This window comes from Protomyctophum bolini, assembly GCF_963924005.1.
Source record: "Protomyctophum bolini genome assembly, chromosome: 20".
NCBI lineage: Eukaryota > Metazoa > Chordata > Actinopteri > Myctophiformes > Myctophidae > Protomyctophum > Protomyctophum bolini.
In genome coordinates this window covers 19391875-19410467 of record NC_137881.1, presented here as the reverse complement: position 1 = coordinate 19410467, position 18593 = coordinate 19391875, and positions in this window count along the sequence as shown.

The following is an 18593-nucleotide window of genomic DNA, read 5'->3' as shown; positions in this document are numbered from 1 at the left end:
GAGTCATATGGCGCTGATATTGTGCATGTTGAATCACTGGAAACACTCTGCTACACCAGTGGGTCTCAAAGTGTGGTCCAGGGACCCTCGTGGTTACTTGAGGGGGGTTCTAAATGTCCCCTTAAAAGGTGTTAAACTCAAGAGTGGAACAGATGGAACAAAAAGGACCCTTATGGGTCCATTTGGTTCCCTTTGTACGCTCTCAGACTCAGGGTCAAGGGATCCTTGAAATTAAACGGTTTGAGATCCACTGTGCTACTACTACTGTACATGAAATGGAACAGAGCCTTAATTAACGTCTTTGGTAAGTCTTGTGAAGGAAGAGGAAGAAGCTATTTCTTTCCAATATGGCTGCTGTATAGTTTCTCACCCAGCGCATACTCCTCCATCATTGTGGCAATAATTAATCACATGCACGGTTTTGTGTGGTCACCGCATGCACTCGTCACAAACTACCTCCAGCACATTGGCCGATCTATGAACCCCTGCGGTCAAATGGGATTAAACGTACAGCGCCAGAGTCGACCACACATTATTCACGATCGACAAACACAGACGTAGAGATTATTTTTTGCCACATCATATTACAGATTTTCTCACACCAGAACACTGGGATTTAGTTTAGAAAATTGGCAAAGGTTCCCTTCAATGCCTGAACCAAACTTCCTTGAACCGTATTTCCTGGTTAGTCTTTCTCTGGTGTCCCTGGTAATGTATTTGTTCTTTTACAAAGGTTCCCCCTTGAACCCACTGTATGTTTCTAGGGGACATAATTAATGTGGGCTCCCAGGGGGTGTAAATCTTCGAACATGAGCTTCAGTTTATGTGGTGTTTTAGAAGAAGAAAAAAATCAATGTCCCTTTTGTGTCTCTCTTGTATAATCCTTCTGAAGTCTTTTGTAACATTAATACCGTTTTATATAATTGCCTTGCCCTCAATGGGAGAATTCTGCAGTTCGGTAAAAAGAAGTTATTCTCCGTAACTGTTGGGTGGAAGCCTTGTATGTCCAAAACTGTTACTTTTCAGGAAATGGATAAATGCATCCAATGCTTTTGTTACCGTAATACTTTTCATTGGTTCTATAAAACCCACAGACACACTTAACCAGTTTCACTTAATAGCAGAAATAGCGAGCTACATGCTCACAATCGCAATGTGACGCATTGTGAGTTTGTAGGATATTTTCATGACTTTTGTGTCACGTTCTTGAATGATGAAGTGAGGCATTATAACATAATATTCAAACTTGAAAAATGGAGATACAAGGTTTCTGCCCGACAGCAACGACTTAATACTTTGTGTATAAGTAGAAGCCGTGTTTTTATAGTGTCCATCTAAAGAACTGGCATTGGTTTTATTAAGGACTTTGCCTATAATAACCAAGAGCTGCTTTTTGGTGTTGAAGACAGAAGGGGTTTGTTAAGAAGTGGCCTGGATTTCCTCAAATCGTCTTAATGCAGAGCATTGTTGCGCTAAAAAATTGTCAAGTAGTGTTGTAACACTACTATTGAAGAGAATTGATAACAATTATAGATGGATAATTTAAAAAAAGTATTACCGGTGTATACATTTTTACCAAGGCGTGGAATGAAAATATCACTCCCCCAAACAAATAAACTTACACGAACAAATCAACCAACTGGGTAAATGTTATATGTGGCGTTACACCAAATCTCTTCACCAAAGATAGCAGATGTACAAGCTCACAACACGTTGCAATGCGACACATGATGAGCTTGTGTGTCCGGTATTTTCGGTGAAAGTTCCCCCCAGAATATGGATGCTATAGGGTTCAAGTGGTTATAGCAATTTAATTATTTGCATTCCTTTGGGAACAGTGCACAGCATTGTTCTCTGCATTAAGGCATTGCGCTTTGGGGTTGTACCAGGCACTGGTAAGGGTGAGGGTAGAGCTTTCAAAAGTGATTTGTGATGAAGATGATACTACTACTATTACTACTACTATTACTACTACTACTACTATTACTACTACTACTACTACTACTACTACTACTACTACTACTACATGCTAATATTTATACTGTCTTTTATTTTGTTGATTCTGTTAAGATGCCACTGCGTTATAGGCCTAGTTCTTTTCTCTGTACTTTACTGTAGTACAGCGTAAACGCCGGCCAATGAGGGTGAGCCCTGGGATATGACATCATCAGACTGAGACATGAAGAGGATGTGTAATCACTACTCAATTATTCTATGAATTACTTTTTCTGCCCTGAAAAAATTGTGAAAATAGCAGACGCACAAGCATGCATAGGCCTATGTGAGCTTCGCGGCTTGCACAATAAATTTGGCCCTGATCGGTGGAGTGGTTTGCGAAATTATCTACCGTACATAGACACACCGCTCTTCTAGACGGCTCCGCCTCCTAAGAGCCACGCCGTAAATGCGTAAAAGGTCACGCGCTCTACCAATCGAGTTTCGCTGAATTCAAGGAAAAAGGACTAGCTTTAATTTTCTAAAAGGTAGCAGCGCTATTTTTCTATTCCAATTATGAAGTGAGATATGCCGTATCGACAATGTGTCACATGCCACTGTAGCCTAACTGTTGCCGAGGAAATCGGCAACAACGTTTACAAATGGTCGCATGTGAGGAATGTAGTCACGTACAAGTCGTACACGGTGGCTTTCGAGTTGGAGGTTGTCTCCATACTGTGCCATACTGTGCCAGATAATCCAATATCCAATAATCCCAATAATTTCAACCAAAATAGTAATAGTAATTGATCTTACATCAGAACAAAGGAATTTAGGATGAAAATCAACAAAGTTACCCCATAAGAAGCTCATAAACATTCCCTGTTAATAGGTCCCTGTATATATATATTTATTTTCTGATTGGGTTAACACTATTTACAAGAGCTAAAGAGTATTGTTGTTAATCAGACCAAAACCCCAACGAGCTAAAAGCACATTTCTTAATGAATAAGCGTCGGTGAAAACCAACCGAAATAACGGTAAAGCACTTCACAATGTAGCGAAAGCTGTGTTGTTTTTCCCCTTTTTGGCTGTCATATCCCAGGGTTTCCCTTTAAAGGCCAACCGTTAACCCGCCTGTTCATTGAAGTACGGTCATACTTGAGATTATTGTTCTTTTTATTTTTTTATTTTTGTAAATGACGTAATTTATGGCGACATGAATGATCATTGAGTAGCAATATTATAAAGCCTTGTTGTTGGGTGTAGCTAGCCTTAGGGTGTCAAATAGAAGCATTGCTTTGTTGAGTGAGGTTGCAGACAAGAAAGTTGATTGATGTGTTTGCTTGTAAATACTGCAGTGAGACGTTCTGTTTTTAACCCCCACCCCCAGTGAATGAGCGTTACATTAATATGAGAAGTATGCATAACCCTGAGCCTCGTCTCAATGTGTGAGTCATTTTATTTAGCCTTTCCTCCTGTCCTTTCTATACACTTTTGTTTGTGAGTGATCCGGTATTCTTTTTTGAGTGGTGCAGCCTGCACTCCATTGCCCACTGCCCAGCAATGTGTGTCCCTGGCTGGCTGGGTCCGTCCGAGCATGGAAATAGCATTTTCAGTACAGCACCACTCAGTTCAGATGGGTCTGATTTTTCTTTCTTTTTTACTGTAGGTCATCTATTCTATAACAATGGTTCTTTTTTCCCCCCCATCTGATATGAGTCGCATTATCGCATACAGGGGTCATGGCTTGGCTTGACGTGCAGTTTACAACTCTCAGAATTATTTATGGCTGTCCCTGAAAATCTAAAATTAGAGAACTGTCCTACTGGACTCCATAATGTGCCATAGTAAATCAGTGTCAAATTCTGAAGAAAACATGGACACTGACATTCAGTAATTGAGTCTTATGATCCAAAAGGACATTACAAAGTGTGTAAAAAAAAAATAAGACATTTTTGAATTTGCCATGGACTAGTCCACATACACATTTGTCCATGTACAGACCTATTGATGACCACTGCTTGCAGACCAACCAGCCTGGCAATGTGAAGACAGAAGGCATTGCAAGCTACTTCGTTTATTCTTTTGGGGGGGGGGGGGCTGCACGAGACAGGCGGCCGCATAGCGACATTGGCCCTAGGTGCTCACACCTCTGCAGTCCTGCTTCGACTGACTGGCAATGGGAAGTCTCCCTACTTATATAGGCTAAGCCCCTCCCACGGACCATACCAAACCTAAATTGATTCCACAATTACCCCAGTTACTCCTCAATGTCCAGAGACATCACATTTCATATACACATTTAAAGTGTTACATAATATTCTATAAATTATCCACATAATATGATCCACATAATTAAAGAGTTCTCTAAACAAACCCTCCCACTGTTGGCATGTTCCCCATACCCCACAGCTGGTAGTTGCTCCCTTCAATGGAGTCAACAAGCAATTATCAGTCAATTAATTAGACACCACACACTATACATGAAGTCACAATAACAAATATCACTGAAACATAAATAATAATTCAAACTTTAGCCATTCAGTCTCAGTGGCAGGCTGAACTGCCACACAATCACAGTGCATCCTTGCACAAGCCGTGTAGGGTTTCGAATGAAGCAGCCATGAACAACCTGCCTTTAACAGTCTGCAGCCATAGTTTGGTGTGACCCCTTGATATTCAGAGGAATTTGTCCCCTTTCAATTAGTTGATTTAATCCACAAATGTGTCTACACAGATAGTGTTTGCACTCATATAAGTGGATCTGACAAACAGTAAATGTAACATGATTCAATCTGTTATGATTAACAAGCCACATTTAAGTATGTTCGTTTACAAGAAAATGTCAAGTATTTCGATTATCATCTCTTGTTAAAAATACAAGAACGTGTGCATTTATTTATGCAATGGATTTATTCACTCAATTCTAACCAATATTGTTCTGTACCCATACACAATGGTCAAAATGCATTAAAATTTACGGGCAAATGGTTATTAGGAACAGTAAATGTAACATGATTAAATCTGTTATGATTAAGAAGACACATTTACGTTTTTTGTGTACAAGAATGTCACTTTTTTCGAGAATCATCTCTTGTTAATAATACAAGAACGTGTGCATGTATTTCTCAAATGGACTCATTTACTTAATTCCAACCAATGTTGTTCTGTACCCACACAAAATGGTCAGAATCCAGTAAAATATATACAGAATTAAGCTTTGGAAACCTGGACACGCCCCTTCAATAACTTTTCCCCCTTCAAGTAGTCCTCCTGTGTCCTCACATCAGACGCCATTTTCACAGCACCTGCACAAACTTTTAACTTGTCTTCACTTCACCATTTTTTCACGTTTAAGGTAAGAATGAATAATATTAGCCGAGCATTTGATTGAGGTTCAATTTAGCAAGTGATTACATTATGTTTTGTTTAGTAGCAGCTGTAAAAAAAAAACGTACTGTTTGCTGCTTTACAACACACATCAAAGCAGACGCACGTGTGACGCCAGTGACGGTTTTATTTCCACATAAATGCACCGAGTGTGTGTGAGAGTGTGAGTGTGAGTGTGAGTGCGTGTGTGTGCGCGTGCGTGCGTGCGTGCTTGCGCGCGTCTGTAATCCACACACCTCAACAACCAGTTTGCCCCACCGACTTCAAATTTTGACACCCCACCACCAGAACTGCCCCAAAAAGGCCTCTGCCTGCATGGGCTCAGGACAGGCAAAGGGAAGTTACTATATTTACCCAGGGTAACTGGACTAAGCTCAAGAACTTGTTTACAGCCAGGCCCTGCTCATAGAACATTTCATGGTAGGGGTTCAATGCCTTGTCCAAGGGCACTTCAGCGGTGGTAATTTTAACGTGCCGGTCCGGGGATACGAACTAGCGACCTTCCGATATCAACATCGCTCCGCAAACCGTTCGGCCACCGCTGCCTCTTGGCAGAGAAACAAGAGTAGCAAATACAACTATTTACATGATGTCTTACGTTGCCATTTAGTGCCCTAAACAAACATTAAAGTCCATGGACTAGAAAGAAAGAAAGAAAGAAAGAAAGAAAGAAAGAAAGGACCTACATACAGTAGGGACATTCTTTGCCACCATGCCAGTAATGAACGACTCACAACGAACCTCAGTGACCACGCAACAACGTACATCAACTAATGTCAATCAGTCTTCTATTGAAAATTAACCATTGGAATTGATGGCTGTTATGTCAAAGCCCAAAAGCTCCATCTCCAACCAAATGGAAATAGCAAATTCACTCATGGGATTATTGAAGTGATCAAGAGCCACATACACACACACATACTGTTCCCTGGTACAACAACTGAACTCACATACTGTACAGCAGGTACAACACAACAGACCAACTCTAGATTCACATGATGACTATAGCATTCAACCCCAGAGCCAGAACCAGTTCCATTGCCATTTGCCACCCGGTCAATGGGTCCCAAAATGACAGCAATAGCACACCAGCTTGAATCACACGCATTAAAAACACAAGCAGTAGCCAAGAAGCAAAAGACAAAGTTCATACATACCTTGAGCTGTCGACTCTTCCACTTGACTTCATAAGATAGTTGTAGTGATGCCAGGGGAAAACTGTGGCTCTCTCTCTCCAGTTCATGATGAGACCTCCAGCAGCTCCTCCAGACTCCAGTCATCTCATCTCCATCCTCCATACATCTGGCTGGCTAGCTGGCCATGCAGTACTTCTCCTCCCATTATCAATGGCCCCCAACCAGCCTCATTATCCTGGCTGCCTGATCTTCTCACTCAGCCTTGGTCTGGATGTTTCGCACTACACAGCACATAGCAAGCATTCTGCTGTAGTGCCTTGGTCAGGGGTTTAGGGCATAGGCTCCATAGGGTCCAGCATTCAGGGGTTTAGGGCATAGGCTCTATAGGGTCCAGCATTCACAGCATGTCATGGTCAGGGATTTAGGGCATAGGCTCCATAGGGTCCAGCATTCACAGCATGTCGTGGTCAGGGGTTTAGGGCATAGGCTCTATAGGGTCCAGCATTCAGGGATTTAGGGCATAGGCTCCATAGGGTCCAGCATTCACAGCATGTCGTGGTCAGGGGTTTAGGGCATAGGCTCTAGGGTCCAGCATTCAGGGGTTTAGGGCATAGGGTCCAGCATTCACAGCATGTCGTGGTCAGGGATTTAGGGCATAGGCTCTATAGGGTCCAGCATTCACAGCATTTCAGGGCTCTATAGGGTCCAGCATTCACAGCATGTCAGGGCTCTATAGGGTCCAGCATTCACAGCATGTCAGGGCTAAGAAGAAGCTGATCTTGGGGATCTGGGGTCGTCACCCTGGCCCGTGTACCTGTGGAGCAGGTTGAGAGAGAGACCATATAAGCTTTGAGTATTGTATTGGCTATTTCCCCATATATAAGCCCACAATGGGGGTTGGATTTTTGTGCTAATTTGCTTATTTCCATCGAAATAAGTAGTAAAGTGTGCCGCTTGGGATACTATTTACATTATGATTTGAGCAATGGAAATAAGCAAATTAGCACAACACCCCAATGCCCTATTCAATTAAATTCAATTCAATTCAATTCATTGGGGGTTTTAGCCGCAATTTGCAACTCTACATTTTTTTACAATGGGCTGAATCCAGAGTTGCAAAAACAAGACGTGAGGGGGAGCGCTTGTTTAATAGAATCTTACCTGAGGTAAGACACCCAAAGAAGAGGCCGACACCCTAGGGAGGGAGGGACGCTATTAAACAAGCGCTCCCCCTCACGTCTTGTTTTATGGCACGTTGAAAAAATCCAAGATGGCGGCTTGGAATAATAGTTGTGGAATATTTTGGACAGAAAGTAGCTCATAACATGTGAAAAACAAGCGACAGCAGATTGAAAGAGGATAATTCAAGCTTGGACTGCAGCTGCAATGTTGGTGAGTTTAACGTGACCAGGAGATCACAAACCAAAAAACATGAATAGGAAGTGGATGGAGGGTATTGCAACTCTGGATTCAGCCCATTGTAAAAAAATCTAGAGTTGCAAATTGCGGCTATGGGGGTTTATGGTAGGGGAAAATAGCCAATAATGCGCTTTTGCAGAAAATAACACCTGGACCTCTTTGGTGGGGACGTAACAACTACAAAGAAAAGTAAGAAAGCCTTCTAGCATCGAATTATCCTACAGTACCATTTTGTGCGGGAACCCCTTTTGGTGATATAGCATTATGTTATGCTTTAGCTATTAAAAAATAGCAGATCTACAAGCTCTTAGCGGCGCGCTATGAGCTTGTAGGTCTGCTATTTTTGAAAAATCGAACAACGACTGACACAGAAACATAGCTTTTTCAGAAAACTGTCAGGATTTAGAAGACATTTTTAGTAAAAAAAATAATGCACAGCCATGAACAACTCTCTCCGGCACCACCAGTACGTCCCTGCATTAGTAAAAAAATAATGCACAGCCATGAACAACTCTCTCCGGCACCACCAGTACGTCCCTGCATTAGTAAAAAAATTATGCACAGCCATGAACAACTCTCTCCGGCACCACCAGTACGTCCCTGCATTAGTAAAAAAATAATGCACAGCCATGAACAACTCTCTCCGGCACCACCAGTACGTCCCTGCATTAGTAAAAAAATAATGCACAGCCATGAACAACTCTCTCCGGCACCACCAGTACGTCCCTGCATTAGTAAAAAAATAATGCACAGCCATGAACAACTCTCTCCGGCACCACCAGTACGTCCCTGCATTAGTAAAAAAATAATGCACAGCCATGAACAACTCTCTCCGGCACCACCAGTACGTCCCTGCATTAGTAAAAAAAGAATGCACAGCCATGAACAACTCTCTCCGGCACCACCAGTACGTCCCTGCATTAGTAAAAAAAGAATGCACAGCCATGAACAACTCTCTCCGGCACCACCAGTACGTCCATGCATTAGTAAAAAAAGAATGCACAGCCATGAACAACTCTCTCCGGCACCACCAGTACGTCCCTGCATTAGTAAAAAAAGAATGCACAGCCATGAACAACTCTCTCCGGCACCACCAGTACGTCCCTGCATTAGTAAAAAAATAATGCACAGCCATGAACAACTCTCTCCGGCACCACCAGTACGTCCATGCATTAGTAAAAAAAGAATGCACAGCCATGAACAACTCTCTCCGGCACCACCAGTACGTCCCGCACAGCCATGAACAACTCTCTCCGGCACCACCAGTACGTCCCTGCATTAGTAAAAAAAAGAATGCACAGCCATGAACAACTCTCTCCGGCACCACCAGTACGTCCCTGCATTAGTAAAAAAAGAATGCACAGACATGAACAACTCTCTCCGGCACCACCAGTACGTCCCTGCATTAGTAAAAAGAAAAAGCACAGCCATGAACAACTCTCTCCGGCATCACCAGTACGTCCCTGCATTAGTAAAAAAATAATGCACAGCCATGAACAACTCTCTCCGGCACCACCAGTACGTCCCTGCATTAGTAAAAAAAGAATGCACAGCCATGAACAACTCTCTCCGGCACCACCAGTACGTCCCTGCATTAGTAAAAAAAGAATGCACAGACATGAACAACTCTCTCCGGCACCACCAGTACGTCCCTGCATTAGTAAAAAGAAAAAGCACAGCCATGAACAACTCTCTCCGGCATCACCAGTACGTCCCTGCATTAGTAAAAAAATAATGCACAGCCATGAACAACTCTCTCCGGCACCACCAGTACGTCCCTGCATTAGTAAAAAAAGAATGCACAGCCATGAACAACTCTCTCCGGCACCACCAGTACGTCCCTGCATTAGTAAAAAAAGAATGCACAGCCATGAACAACTCTCTCCGGCACCACCAGTACGTCCATGCATTAGTAAAAAAATAATGCACAGCCATGAACAACTCTCTCCGGCACCACCAGTACGTCCCTGCATTAGTAAAAAAAGAATGCACAGCCATGAACAACTCTCTCCGGCACCACCAGTACGTCCCTGCATTAGTAAAAAAAGAATGCACAGCCATGAACAACTCTCTCCGGCACCACCAGTACGTCCATGCATTAGTAAAAAAAGAATGCACAGCCATGAACAACTCTCTCCGGCACCACCAGTACGTCCCGCACAGCCATGAACAACTCTCTCCGGCACCACCAGTACGTCCCTGCATTAGTAAAAAAAAGAATGCACAGCCATGAACAACTCTCTCCGGCACCACCAGTACGTCCCTGCATTAGTAAAAAAAGAATGCACAGACATGAACAACTCTCTCCGGCACCACCAGTACGTCCCTGCATTAGTAAAAAGAAAAAGCACAGCCATGAACAACTCTCTCCGGCATCACCAGTACGTCCCTGCATTAGTAAAAAAATAAAAAGCACAGCCATGAACAACTCTCCAGTACGTCCCTGCATTAGTAAAAAAAGAATGCGCAGCCATGAACAACTCTCTCCGGCACCACCAGTACGTCCCTGCATTAGTAAAAAAGGAATGCACAGCCATGAACAACTCTCTCCGGCACCACCAGTACGTCCCTGCATTAGTAAAAAGAAAATGCGCAGCCATGAACAACTCTCTCCGGCACCACCAGTACGTCCCTGCATTAGTAAAAAAGGAATGCACAGCCATGAACAACTCTCTCCGGCACCACCAGTACGTTCCTGCATTAGTAAAAAAAGAATGCACAGCCATGAACAACTCTCTCCGGCACCACCAGTACGTCCATGCATTAGTAAAAAAAAAAAGCACAGCCATGAACAACTCTCTCCGGCACCACCAGTACGTCCCTGCATTAGTAAAAAAAAGAATGCACAGCCATGAACAACTCTCTCCGGCAGCACCAGTACGTCCCTGCATTAGTAAAAAAAGAATGCACAGCCATGAACAACTCTCTCCGGCACCACCAGTACGTCCCTGCATTAGTAAAAAAATAATGCACAGCCATGAACAACTCTCTCCGGCACCACCAGTACGTCCCTGCATTAGTAAAAAGAAAAAGCACAGCCATGAACAACTCTCTCCGGCACCACCAGTACGTCCCTGCATTAGTAAAAAAAGAATGCACAGCCATGAACAACTCTCTCCGTCACCACCAGTACGTCCCTGCATTAGTAAAAAGAAAAGGCACAGCCATGAACAACTCTCTCCGGCACCACCAGTACGTCCCTGCATTAGTAAAAAAAAAAAATGCACAGCCATGAACAACTCTCTCCGGCACCACCAGTACGTCCCTGCATTAGTAAAAAAAGAATGCACAGCCATGAACAACTCTCTCCGGCACCACCAGTACGTCCCTGCATTAGTAAAAAAAAAAAGCACAGCCATGAACAACTCTCTCCGGCACCACCAGTACGTCCCTGCATTAGTAAAAACAGAATGCACAGCCATGAACAACTCTCTCCGGCACCACCAGTACGTCCCTGCATTAGTAAAAAAAGAATGCACAGCCATGAACAACTCTCTCCGGCACCACCAGTACGTCCATGCATTAGTAAAAAAAGAATGCACAGCCATGAACAACTCTCTCCGGCACCAACAGTACGTCCCTGCATTAGTAAAAAAAGAATGCACAGCCATGAACAACTCTCTCCGGCATCACCAGCACGTCCCTGCATTAGTAAAAAAAGAATGCACAGCCATGAACAACTCTCTCCGGCACCAACAGTACGTCCCTGCATTAGTAAAAAAAAGAATGCACAGCCATGAACAACTCTCTCCGGCAGCACCAGTACGTCCCTGCATTAGTAAAAAAAAGAATGCACAGCCATGAACAACTCTCTCCGGCACCACCAGTACGTCCCTGCATTAGTAAAAAAATAATGCACAGCCATGAACAACTCTCTCCGGCACCACCAGTATGTCCCTGCATTAGTAAAAAGAAAAAGCACAGCCATGAACAACTCTCTCCGGCACCACCAGTACGTCCCTGCATTAGTAAAAAAAGAATGCACAGCCATGAACAACTCTCTCCGTCACCACCAGTACGTCCCTGCATTAGTAAAAAGAAAAGGCACAGCCATGAACAACTCTCTCCGGCATCACCAGTACGTCCCTGCATTAGTAAAAAAATAATGCACAGCCATGAACAACTCTCTCCGGCACCACCAGTACGTCCCTGCATTAGTAAAAAAAGAATGCACAGCCATGAACAACTCTCTCCGGCATCACCAGCACGTCCCTGCATTAGTAAAAAGAAAAAGCACAGCCATGAACTCTCTCCGGCACCACCCAGTACGTCCCTGCATTAGTAAAAAAAGAATGCACAGCCATGAACAACTCTCTCCGTCACCACCAGTACGTCCCTGCATTAGTAAAAAGAAAAAGCACAGCCATGAACAACTCTCTCCGGCATCACCAGTACGTCCCTGCATTAGTAAAAAAAAAAAAGAACAGCCATGAACAACTCTCTCCGGCACCACCAGTACGTCCCTGCATTAGTAAAAAAATAATGCACAGCCATGAACAACTCTCTCCGGCACCACCAGTACGTCCCTGCATTAGTAAAAAGAAAAAGCACAGCCATGAACAACTCTCTCCGGCACCACCAGTACGTCCCTGCATTAGTAAAAAAAGAATGCACAGCCATGAACAACTCTCTCCGTCACCACCAGTACGTCCCTGCATTAGTAAAAAGAAAAGGCACAGCCATGAACAACTCTCTCCGGCATCACCAGTACGTCCCTGCATTAGTAAAAAAATAATGCACAGACATGAACAACTCTCTCCGGCACCACCAGTACGTCCCTGCATTAGTAAAAAAAGAATGCACAGCCATGAACAACTCTCTCCGGCATCACCAGCACGTCCCTGCATTAGTAAAAAGAAAAAGCACAGCCATGAACAACTCTCTCCGGCACCACCCAGTACGTCCCTGCATTAGTAAAAAAAGAATGCACAGCCATGAACAACTCTCTCCGTCACCACCAGTACGTCCCTGCATTAGTAAAAAGAAAAAGCACAGCCATGAACAACTCTCTCCGGCACCACCCAGTACGTCCCTGCATTAGTAAAAAAAGAATGCACAGCCATGAACAACTCTCTCCGGCACCACCAGTACGTCCCTGCATTAGTAAAAAAAAAAATGCACAGCCATGAACAACTCTCTCCGGCACCACCAGTACGTCCCTGCATTAGTAAAAACAGAATGCACAGCCATGAACAACTCTCTCCGGCACCACCAGTACGTCCCTGCATTAGTAAAAAAAGAATGCGCAGCCATGAACAACTCTCTCCGGCACCACCAGTACGTCCCTGCATTAGTAAAAAAAGAATGCACAGCCATGAACAACTCTCTCCGGCACCACCAGTACGTCCATGCATTAGTAAAAAAAGAATGCACAGCCATGAACAACTCTCTCCGGCACCACCAGTACGTCCCTGCATTAGTAAAAAAAGAATGCACAGCCATGAACAACTCTCTCCGGCACCACCAGTACGTCCCTGCATTAGTAAAAAAAGAATGCACAGCCATGAACAACTCTCTCCGGCACCACCAGTACGTCCCTGCATTAGTAAAAAAAGAATGCACAGCCATGAACAACTCTCTCCGGCACCACCAGTACGTCCCTGCATTAGTAAAAAAAGAATGCACAGCCATGAACAACTCTCTCCGGCACCACCAGTACGTCCCTGCATTAGTAAAAAAAGAATGCACAGCCATGAACAACTCTCTCCGGCACCACCAGTACGTCCCTGCATTAGTAAAAAAAGAATGCACAGCCATGAACAACTCTCTCCGGCACCACCAGTACGTCCCTGCATTAGTAAAAAAAGAATGCACAGCCATGAACAACTATCTCCGGCACCACCAGTACGTCCCTGCATTAGTAAAAAAAGAATGCACAGCCATGAACAACTCTCTCCGGCACCACCAGTACGTCCCTGCATTAGTAAAAAAAGAATGCACAGCCATGAACAACTCTCTCCGGCACCACCAGTACGTCCATGCATTAGTAAAAAAAGAATGCACAGCCATGAACAACTCTCTCCGGCACCACCAGTACGTCCCTGCATTAGTAAAAAAAGAATGCACAGCCATGAACAACTCTCTCCGGCACCACCAGTACGTCCCTGCATTAGTAAAAAAATAATGCACAGCCATGAACAACTCTCTCCGGCACCACCAGTACGTCCCTGCATTAGTAAAAAAAGAAAGCACAGCCATGAACAACTCTCTCCGGCACCACCAGTACGTCCCTGCATTAGTAAAAAAAGAATGCACAGCCATGAACAACTCTCTCCGGCACCACCAGTACGTCCCGCACAGCCATGAACAACTCTCTCCGGCACCACCAGTACGTCCCTGCATTAGTAAAAAAAAGAATGCACAGCCATGAACAACTCTCTCCGGCACCACCAGTACGTCCCTGCATTAGTAAAAAAAGAATGCACAGCCATGAACAACTCTCTCCGGCACCACCAGTACGTCCCTGCATTAGTAAAAAGAAAAAGCACAGCCATGAACAACTCTCTCCGGCATCACCAGTACGTCCCTGCATTAGTAAAAAGAAAAAGCACAGCCATGAACAACTCTCTCCGGCACCACCAGTACGTCCCTGCATTAGTAAAAAAAGAATGCGCAGCCATGAACAACTCTCTCCGGCACCACCAGTACGTCCCTGCATTAGTAAAAAGAAAATGCGCAGCCATGAACAACTCTCTCCGGCACCACCAGTACGTCCCTGCATTAGTAAAAAAGGAATGCACAGCCATGAACAACTCTCTCCGGCACCACCAGTACGTTCCTGCATTAGTAAAAAAAGAATGCACAGCCATGAACAACTCTCTCCGGCACCACCAGTACGTCCATGCATTAGTAAAAAAAAAAAGCACAGCCATGAACAACTCTCTCCGGCACCACCAGTACGTCCCTGCATTAGTAAAAAAAAGAATGCACAGCCATGAACAACTCTCTCCGGCAGCACCAGTACGTCCCTGCATTAGTAAAAAAAGAATGCACAGCCATGAACAACTCTCTCCGGCACCACCAGTACGTCCCTGCATTAGTAAAAAGAAAAAGCACAGCCATGAACAACTCTCTCCGGCACCACCAGTACGTCCCTGCATTAGTAAAAAAAGAATGCACAGCCATGAACAACTCTCTCCGTCACCACCAGTACGTCCCTGCATTAGTAAAAAGAAAAGGCACAGCCATGAACAACTCTTTTCGGCATCACCAGTACGTCCCTGCATTAGTAAAAAAATAATGCACAGCCATGAACAACTCTCTCCGGCACCACCAGTACGTCCCTGCATTAGTAAAAAAAGAATGCACAGCCATGAACAACTCTCTCCGGCATCACCAGCACGTCCCTGCATTAGTAAAAAGAAAAAGCACAGCCATGAACAACTCTCTCCGGCACCACCCAGTACGTCCCTGCATTAGTAAAAAAAGAATGCACAGCCATGAACAACTCTCTCCGTCACCACCAGTACGTCCCTGCATTAGTAAAAAGAAAAAGCACAGCCATGAACAACTCTCTCCGGCACCACCCAGTACGTCCCTGCATTAGTAAAAAAAGAATGCACAGCCATGAACAACTCTCTCCGGCACCACCAGTACGTCCCTGCATTAGTAAAAAAAGAATGCACAGCCATGAACAACTCTCTCCGGCACCACCAGTACGTCCCTGCATTAGTAAAAAAATAATGCACAGCCATGAACAACTCTCTCCGGCACCACCAGTACGTCCCTGCATTAGTAAAAAAAGAAAGCACAGCCATGAACAACTCTCTCCGGCACCACCAGTACGTCCCTGCATTAGTAAAAAAAGAATGCACAGCCATGAACAACTCTCTCCGGCACCACCAGTACGTCCCGCACAGCCATGAACAACTCTCTCCGGCACCACCAGTACGTCCCTGCATTAGTAAAAAAAAGAATGCACAGCCATGAACAACTCTCTCCGGCACCACCAGTACGTCCCTGCATTAGTAAAAAAAGAATGCACAGCCATGAACAACTCTCTCCGGCACCACCAGTACGTCCCTGCATTAGTAAAAAGAAAAAGCACAGCCATGAACAACTCTCTCCGGCATCACCAGTACGTCCCTGCATTAGTAAAAAGAAAAAGCACAGCCATGAACAACTCTCTCCGGCACCACCAGTACGTCCCTGCATTAGTAAAAAAAGAATGCGCAGCCATGAACAACTCTCTCCGGCACCACCAGTACGTCCCTGCATTAGTAAAAAGAAAATGCGCAGCCATGAACAACTCTCTCCGGCACCACCAGTACGTCCCTGCATTAGTAAAAAAGGAATGCACAGCCATGAACAACTCTCTCCGGCACCACCAGTACGTTCCTGCATTAGTAAAAAAAGAATGCACAGCCATGAACAACTCTCTCCGGCACCACCAGTACGTCCATGCATTAGTAAAAAAAAAAAGCACAGCCATGAACAACTCTCTCCGGCACCACCAGTACGTCCCTGCATTAGTAAAAAGAAAAAGCACAGCCATGAACAACTCTCTCCGGCACCACCAGTACGTCCCTGCATTAGTAAAAAAAGAATGCACAGCCATGAACAACTCTCTCCGTCACCACCAGTACGTCCCTGCATTAGTAAAAAGAAAAGGCACAGCCATGAACAACTCTTTTCGGCATCACCAGTACGTCCCTGCATTAGTAAAAAAATAATGCACAGCCATGAACAACTCTCTCCGGCACCACCAGTACGTCCCTGCATTAGTAAAAAAAGAATGCACAGCCATGAACAACTCTCTCCGGCACCACCAGTACGTCCCTGCATTAGTAAAAAAAGAATGCACAGCCATGAACAACTCTCTCCGGCACCACCAGTACGTCCCGCACAGCCATGAACAACTCTCTCCGGCACCACCAGTACGTCCCTGCATTAGTAAAAAAAAGAATGCACAGCCATGAACAACTCTCTCCGGCACCACCAGTACGTCCCTGCATTAGTAAAAAAAGAATGCACAGCCATGAACAACTCTCTCCGGCACCACCAGTACGTCCCTGCATTAGTAAAAAGAAAAAGCACAGCCATGAACAACTCTCTCCGGCATCACCAGTACGTCCCTGCATTAGTAAAAAGAAAAAGCACAGCCATGAACAACTCTCTCCGGCACCACCAGTACGTCCCTGCATTAGTAAAAAAAGAATGCGCAGCCATGAACAACTCTCTCCGGCACCACCAGTACGTCCCTGCATTAGTAAAAAGAAAATGCGCAGCCATGAACAACTCTCTCCGGCACCACCAGTACGTCCCTGCATTAGTAAAAAAGGAATGCACAGCCATGAACAACTCTCTCCGGCACCACCAGTACGTTCCTGCATTAGTAAAAAAAGAATGCACAGCCATGAACAACTCTCTCCGGCACCACCAGTACGTCCATGCATTAGTAAAAAAAAAAAGCACAGCCATGAACAACTCTCTCCGGCACCACCAGTACGTCCCTGCATTAGTAAAAAGAAAAAGCACAGCCATGAACAACTCTCTCCGGCACCACCAGTACGTCCCTGCATTAGTAAAAAAAGAATGCACAGCCATGAACAACTCTCTCCGTCACCACCAGTACGTCCCTGCATTAGTAAAAAGAAAAGGCACAGCCATGAACAACTCTTTTCGGCATCACCAGTACGTCCCTGCATTAGTAAAAAAATAATGCACAGCCATGAACAACTCTCTCCGGCACCACCAGTACGTCCCTGCATTAGTAAAAAAAGAATGCACAGCCATGAACAACTCTCTCCGGCATCACCAGCACGTCCCTGCATTAGTAAAAAGAAAAAGCACAGCCATGAACAACTCTCTCCGGCACCACCCAGTACGTCCCTGCATTAGTAAAAAAAGAATGCACAGCCATGAACAACTCTCTCCGTCACCACCAGTACGTCCCTGCATTAGTAAAAAGAAAAAGCACAGCCATGAACAACTCTCTCCGGCATCACCAGTACGTCCCTGCATTAGTAAAAAAAAAAAAAGCACAGCCATGAACAACTCTCTCCGGCACCACCAGTACGTCCCTGCATTAGTAAAAAAATAATGCACAGCCATGAACAACTCTCTCCGGCACCACCAGTACGTCCCTGCATTAGTAAAAAGAAAAAGCACAGCCATGAACAACTCTCTCCGGCACCACCAGTACGTCCCTGCATTAGTAAAAAAAGAATGCACAGCCATGAACAACTCTCTCCGTCACCACCAGTACGTCCCTGCATTAGTAAAAAGAAAAGGCACAGCCATGAACAACTCTCTCCGGCATCACCAGTACGTCCCTGCATTAGTAAAAAAATTATGCACAGCCATGAACAACTCTCTCCGGCACCACCAGTACGTCCCTGCATTAGTAAAAAAAGAATGCACAGCCATGAACAACTCTCTCCGGCATCACCAGCACGTCCCTGCATTAGTAAAAAGAAAAAGCACAGCCATGAACAACTCTCTCCGGCACCACCCAGTACGTCCCTGCATTAGTAAAAAAAGAATGCACAGCCATGAACAACTCTCTCCGTCACCACCAGTACGTCCCTGCATTAGTAAAAAGAAAAAGCACAGCCATGAACAACTCTCTCCGGCATCACCAGTACGTCCCTGCATTAGTAAAAAAAAAAATGCACAGCCATGAACAACTCTCTCCGGCACCACCAGTACGTCCCTGCATTAGTAAAAAAATAATGCACAGCCATGAACAACTCTCTCCGGCACCACCAG